The sequence below is a fragment of the Mobula birostris genome, chromosome 4, assembly GCF_030028105.1.
Source record: "Mobula birostris isolate sMobBir1 chromosome 4, sMobBir1.hap1, whole genome shotgun sequence".
NCBI classification, from domain to species: domain Eukaryota; kingdom Metazoa; phylum Chordata; class Chondrichthyes; order Myliobatiformes; family Myliobatidae; genus Mobula; species Mobula birostris.
Genome location: NC_092373.1, coordinates 76,060,513 through 76,067,450, shown reverse-complemented (window position 1 = coordinate 76,067,450; position 6,938 = coordinate 76,060,513). Strand labels below are relative to the sequence as shown.

General features: G+C 40.1%; 1 protein-coding gene across 2 annotated transcripts in view; it reads left to right on the top strand.

Moving 5' to 3' along the window:
- Positions 1 to 1,743: 1,743 nt before the first annotated feature.
- ppp2r3a (protein phosphatase 2, regulatory subunit B'', alpha) overlaps positions 1,744 to 6,938 on the top strand; it is a 345,954-nt gene continuing 340,759 nt past the window's right edge. For both annotated transcript variants that reach the window (XM_072255640.1, XM_072255635.1), the window contains exon 1: positions 1,744 to 2,012. The gene's annotated coding sequence lies outside the window, so the exon portion shown is untranslated. The remainder of the gene's footprint in view (positions 2,013 to 6,938) is intronic.

The window sequence follows — 6,938 nt, the reverse complement described above, 5'->3', positions numbered from 1 at the left end:
TCTCTTCACCATTTACACCTCGGATTTCAACTACTGCACGGAGTCTCGTCATCTTCAGAAGTTTTCTGATGACTCTGCCATAGTTGGATGCATCAGCAAGGGAGATAAGGCTGAGTACAGGGCTACGGTAGGAAACTTTGTCACATGGTGTGAGCAGAATTATCTGCAGCTTAATGTGAAAAAGACTAAGGAGCTGGTGGTAGACCTGAGGAGATCTAAGGTACCGCTGCTTCCATCCAGGGGGTCAGTGTGGACATGGTGGAGGATTACAAATACCTGGGAATACGAATTGACAATAAACTGGACTGGTCAAAGAACACTGAGGCTGTCTACAAGAAGGGTCAGGGCCGTCTCTATTTCCTGAGGAGACTGAGGTCCTTTAACATCTGCCGGACAATGCTGAGGATGTTCTACGAGTCTGTGGTGGCCAGTGCTATCATGTTTGCTGTTGTGTGCTGGGGCAGCAGGCTGAGGGTAGCAGACACCAACAGAATCAACAAACTCATTCGTAAAGCCAGTGATGTTCTGGGGATGGAACTGGACTCTCTCACGGTGGTGTCTGAAAAGAGGATGCTGTCTAAGTTGCATGCCATCTTGGACAATGTCCCCCATCTACTACATAATGTACTGGGTGGGCATAGGAGTACATTCAGCCAGAGACTCATTCCACTGAGATACAACACAGAGCATCATAGGAAGTCATTCCTGCCTGTGGTCATCAAACTTTACAACTCCTCCCTTGGAGGGTCAGACACCCTGAGCCAATAGGCTGGTCCTGGACTTATTTCATAATTTACTGGCATAATTTACATATTACTATTTAACTATTTATGGTTCTATTACTATTTATTATTTATGGTGCAACTGTAACGAAAACCAATTTCCCCTGGGATCAATAAAGTATGACTATGACTATGACTAACACACACACACACACACACACACACACACACACACACACACACATACTTAATATAATTCAATTTTTATCTATAATTATTTGTCATATTTGCCATGTACTTCATTGGACTGCTGCCATAAAGTTAACAAATTTCACGACGTAAGCCAGTGATATTAAATCTGATTCTGATTCTGATTTTTACGTGAAGCAGTACAACAGATAAAGTTCATCACCCTTTGACTAATCAAAAAAAATTACATTCTTATTCCAAATTACTAACCAACACTCACCTTATTCACCAGCCCTCCCCTGACAAGCCTATAGCTCCCCTTTACACTCCCCTACCCATATGCATATGCTAGAAAGAATATGTGTTATGACAAAACTTTCTGTTGGGATGTTTCCTGTAGTTGAAAAAGATGTTAGCAAGCACACCTAAAGAATGATTAAGTTACTGGCTAGCAGAGGATGCATTGCTCTGAAAAGTCAGGAAAGAAAATCGGAAGAGAAAAAACAATAACTTAATTTTTTTGGCTATCTAAAGAGAAATCTGTTATGGTATTCTCATTAAAAAATGGCCACTTTTCCTCAAAGAGTTAAAAAGAAATACTGTACAAATACTGTACATTTGCCCTTATGTTTTGGATTGATCTGTTGAAAGCCACTTTTGGAATTGTTTGTAATAGATCACCCTAAACTGGTTTTTAAATCCTAGTGCACATTTCCAGCCAAGTCGTGCAATGCTCTCAGTGTCGTTCCAAAGTTTCCATACACTGGTTGGTTGTCATTAACTCCCCCAGAGATCCCCCAATCCTACCATGACCACAATCCAGAGTTCCTTTGGAGAGCTCTCCTCTCCGGCATCTGCCTGCCTGTCTATGATTCTCACAGTTAGAATGGAATGACTTGAGAGTTTCAGCAGTGTTATGTGTCAGCCCACAGAGGTTGTCAGTGGAAGTCTGTGCTCCTCCCTTTTATACAGACACCTCAACCAGAAAAGAAAGTAAAAGTCCCGAAGCAACAGCAGGGGCAGTCTGAAGTCTTTTCTCTTTTTAAAAAACTGTAGTCCCTTCATCAACTGAGCAGGAAGGATATCACTGAAAGTTAAAGGGTACGTGCACTGTGCTTATTTATGTTCTGTGAGCTTTCTCCTTTATACTTACTTCAGATGAATGCTTGTCACTGTGTTATAAAAATGAACTGGAGCAGCCTCGCAGCTTCGCTTTTGCTTATTGTGTCCATGAAGAAATCCTTTGTGAAAATCAGTGCAGAGCAGGGTTCAGAATAGCATGATATTTATACTTATTGCTCTGGGCTAATTTGGTTCAAGGTAAAGAAGAAAATGAAGTTGGAATATGTAGAATTTTAAATGTACATTTAAAGAGGAGAGGTAACTTGCTTTCTAATTTGTAAAGATGTTATTAAAGAAACTCAATTATTCTTTTTCCACCTACTTGTGCCAATAATTGTACTATATTAAATCTTCTCTCTCACGCTGTGCTGAGTTACAATTATCACAGTATTGTAGGAGCAGGCTTCACGCTGAGCTTTGTTAATAGTTTTGTTCTGATTTGAAGGCAGTGCTGCACAAATACATGGATAAATATTCGAGTGTACTTCAGTTACTTACATAAATCCAGAATTTCTTATTGCTGTCACCTTGTGCACAGATCAATATGCTAATGTACATAACACTGTTGAGTCTGATTTTGCTGTGTCACATTGCGAGGAATCTCCATTTACACAACATAGTTTTAGTGAAACAGCAGAAGCTAGAATCCTTATGTTCTGTTGCATGTACAGTGAGGGGTAGCCACGTGAACAAAGTTCGTGCTCCTCTACAGTGCACAACATTGTGTAACCTAATGTGTGCAGTAAGTTTACATATTTATAAATATATTTTTAGAATAATTGAACATCTAGTTTCAAGGCTGTAACTTAATCAAGGAGGTTCGGTTAACATCGTAAAAAGCAACAGTGTAGTCCAAGCAATTTATAAATGTTATCTGAAACCCTCACTTAAGGAGAAGTATTTCATTTACTTAACTCCCTGGTATCTGATAGTTAAAGTGGCCCTGATTTCATTTGAAAGTACTTAGCAAACCTTCACCCCTTTATTAATAAACTTTTGCACAAATTAGGATACTTTGGATAACACCAGCATTATGAAGTAGGCACACATATATCATTGGTTATCTCCTCACTTGAGAAAAACATTTTTTTAATAATAGTATCCCTTTAACAATTATGTTCTGTTTATTATATTTTGAAACTTCCACCTTTTCCATTTATTATCTAGGTTTCTTGACAAAATATTTCTTTCAGAACAAAGCCAGATAAATTGCATAGATAATGAATGCTATAAAGGGCATCTGCAAGTTACAGCATCCTTATTGTTTATTTCTTATCCATGTCAGTTCAGTGCTGGGTTATTAAACATGTGCCAAGACCTAAACTGTTAATTCTAAAGCACAAGCCTGATCAGGATGCTTCAGATGTCTTTGGCTTTTCTTGGGCTTGGGTTGCAATCTGTTTTGCCATATGCGTTGTTGGCGGCACATCTTGTGAAAGTGTGGAGATGCTGGTGGGTGTAATGGTGTGTGAAGGACAAGAGAGGAGGGAGTTAGATACAGCATGTGGGAGGAGCCATGAGCTGAGAACCAAAGGTCCTAGTAATTAGACTCTGTTGAATATCTCTGAGGAAATGTCTGAGAGGAATTAATTACATTTTGTATTTATGAGTCTGATATGATTAATAACTCGAGGGTGATTCTGTTCACGTTCTCACAGTAGCTTGCAGCAGAAGTGGTAAAGAGCCTTTTTTTGCATTTTCTGTGTGATTGTGATTACTGCCTGCCTACACTTGCTTAATTCAAATACTTGGTGAGATTAATTTGTGTGAATAGGACTCTGGGCAAGTTTAACAGGACCATGCCTGCACCTGGGAAGTTATGACTTTTGTGCCGTGGTTTATGCTGAAAACAAAAATACTAGGTAAGGTCCAGTGTTAGAACAGTGTTAAACAATTGCTTCTCAGCAAAAATCATATGCTAGGTACTGTAGCTTTTCTCTCAGGATTACTGTGAAAAGGTTGGTACAAGAACATCAACAATTTGAAAATGGAAGGTTACAAGATGTGAAGTGAAAAACAAAGAACGACCAAGCACTAACAAAGCCAAATCTATCCTGGTTCTCATGCTCTGCACAAATCTTGTCCTCTAATGTAATTTAATCTTTCCTGTTGAAGACAAGGTTGGTCATCCTGCCATTACAAGACAAGAGACAAGAGACATCACTGAGTAAGGGTGACAAAGGATCAGGAAATCTCATTCAATACTGTGCTAGAGTGAGAAGGTGGGGCCTTTACTGTCCATTTATAACTGCCCCTGCATTAGAGATGCAGCAATGACTCCATCACATTGATGACACTGAAGTCATATGGAGGCCAGAATGGGTAAGGAATGCAAAATACCCTCCTGAGGACTGTTACAGAACCAACAAGCCTTTGTAGCAAAATCCAGTTGATTGGTGGCCAGTGATACCAATAGCAACATTTTATTCCAGAATTTCTTGAATTTAAATTTCTCACATCTGTCAGCATGACCTTCAAACTCATGTATCTATGATGGGTCATTTATATTTCTGGATGCTAGTCCAGTGTCCAGTGTCATTAAATGTGAGCTGAAAAGCTCAGTCCAATTTCATAGAATCTCAAGCAGCATATGAAGGACTCCAACTTGCAGCTTGAAGCAGCCTGGCTGTGTTATATGAATCTCTGGCTGATTATCATGTTCAAGGCATTTGGCATAAAGGAAGTGGATGAGTGATGAGCTTCACTTTGAATATGACTACTTTGGGCTATTATGCTTAGGAAAGAGAAAATGTTGCAAAGGTGTCAAAGATGGAATCAAGAGAATGCCATCTTTGACACAGTATTCCTAAAGGACATCAAGGTGTTTAATGCTGCTTCCAACAAAATAAAATGGATTTATTTGTATATTTATTAATTAATTGTATGGCCACAGTCAGTGCGAATTGCATATTTTCCCTTAACATGATGATGAGCTGCCTTCTTGAACCATGACAGTCTTTCTGGTGGAGATGCATGCAATAAAGGAACAGCAGTTATAATGGGTGACTTCAATCTACATATAGATTGGGTGAACCAAATTGATAAGGGTGCTGAGGAAGAGGATTTCTTCGAATGTATGCGGGATGGTTTTCTGAACCAACATGTCGAGGAACCAACTAGAGAGCAGGCCATTCTTGACTGGGTATTGAGCAATGAAGAAGGGTTCATTAGTAATCTTGTCATGAGAGGCCCTTGGGTAAGAGTGACCATAATATGGTGGAATTTTTCATTAAGATGGAGAGTGACATAGTTAATTCAGAAACAAAGGTTCTGAACTTAAAGAAGGGAAACTTTGAAGGTATGAGACGTGAATTAGCTAGGATAGACTGGCAAATGATACTTAAAGGGTTGATGGTGGATATGCAATGGCAAGCATTTAAAGATCACATGGATGAACTACAACAATTGTTCATCCCAGTTTGGCAAAAGAATAAACCAGGGAAGGTTGTCAGCTACCCGTGGCTGACAAGCGAAATCAAGGATAGTATCAATTCCAAAGAAGAAACATACAAATTAGCCAGAAAAAGCGGCTCACCTGAGGACTGGGAGAAATTCAGAGTCCAGCAGAGGAGGACAAAGGGCTTAATTAGGAAAGGGAAAAAAGATTATGAGAGAAAACTGGCAGGGAACATAAAAACTGACTGTAAAAGCTTTTATAGATATGTAAAAAGGAAAAGACTGGTAAAGACAAATGTAGGTCCCCTGCAGACAGAAACAGGTGAATTGATTATGGGGAGCAAGGACATGGCAGACCAATTGAATAATTACTTTGGTTCTGTCTTCACTAAGGAGGACATAAGTAATCTTCCGGAAATAGTAGGGGACAGAGGGTCTAGTGAGATAGAGGAACTGAGGGAAATACATGTTAGTAGGGAAGTGGTGTTAGGTAAATTGAAGGGATTAAAGGCAGATAAATCCCCAGGGCCAGATGGTCTGCATCCCAGAGTGCTTAAGGAAGTAGCCCAAGAAATAGTGGATGCATTAGTGATAATTTTTCAAAATTCTTTAGATTCTGGACTAGTTCCTGAAGATTGGAGGGTGGCTAAAATAACCCCGCTTTTTAAAAAAGGAGGAAGAGAGAAACCGGGGAATTATAAACCGGTTAGCCTAACATCGGTGGTGGGGAAAATGCTAGAGTCAGTTATCAAAGATGAGATAACAGCACATCTGGAAAGCAGTGAAATCATCGGACAAAGTCAGCATGGATTTGTGAAAGGAAAATCATGTCTGATGAATCTCATAGAATTTTCTGAGGATGTAACTAGTAGAGTGGATAGGGGAGAACCAGTGGATGTGGTATATTTGGATTTTCAAAAGGCTTTTGACAAGGTCCCACACGGGAGATTAGTGTGCAAACTTAAAGCACACGGTATTGGGGGTATGGTATTGATGTGGATAGAGAATTGGTTGGCAGACAGGAAGCAAAGAGTGGGAATAGACGGGACCTTTTCAGAATGGCAGGCAGTGACTAGTGGGGTACCACAAGGTTCAGTGCTGGGACCCCACTTGTTTACAATATATATTAATGACTTAGATGAGGGAATTAAATGCAGCATCTCCAAGTTTGCAGATGACAAGAAGCTGGGCAGCAGTGTTAGCTGTGAGGAGGATGCTAAGAGGATGCAGGGTGACTTGCATAGGTTAGGTGAGTGGGCAAATTCATGACAGATGCAATTTAATGTGGATAAATGTGAGGTTATCCACTTTGGTGGCAAGAACAGGAAAACAGGTTATTATCTGAGTGGTGGCCGATTAGGAAAAGGGGAGGTGCAACGAGACCTGGGTGTCATTATACACCAGTCATTGAAAGTGGGCATGCAGGTACAGCAGGCGGTGAAAAAGGCGAATGGTATGCTGGCATTTATAGCGAGAGGATTCGAGTACGGGAGCAAGGAGATACTACTG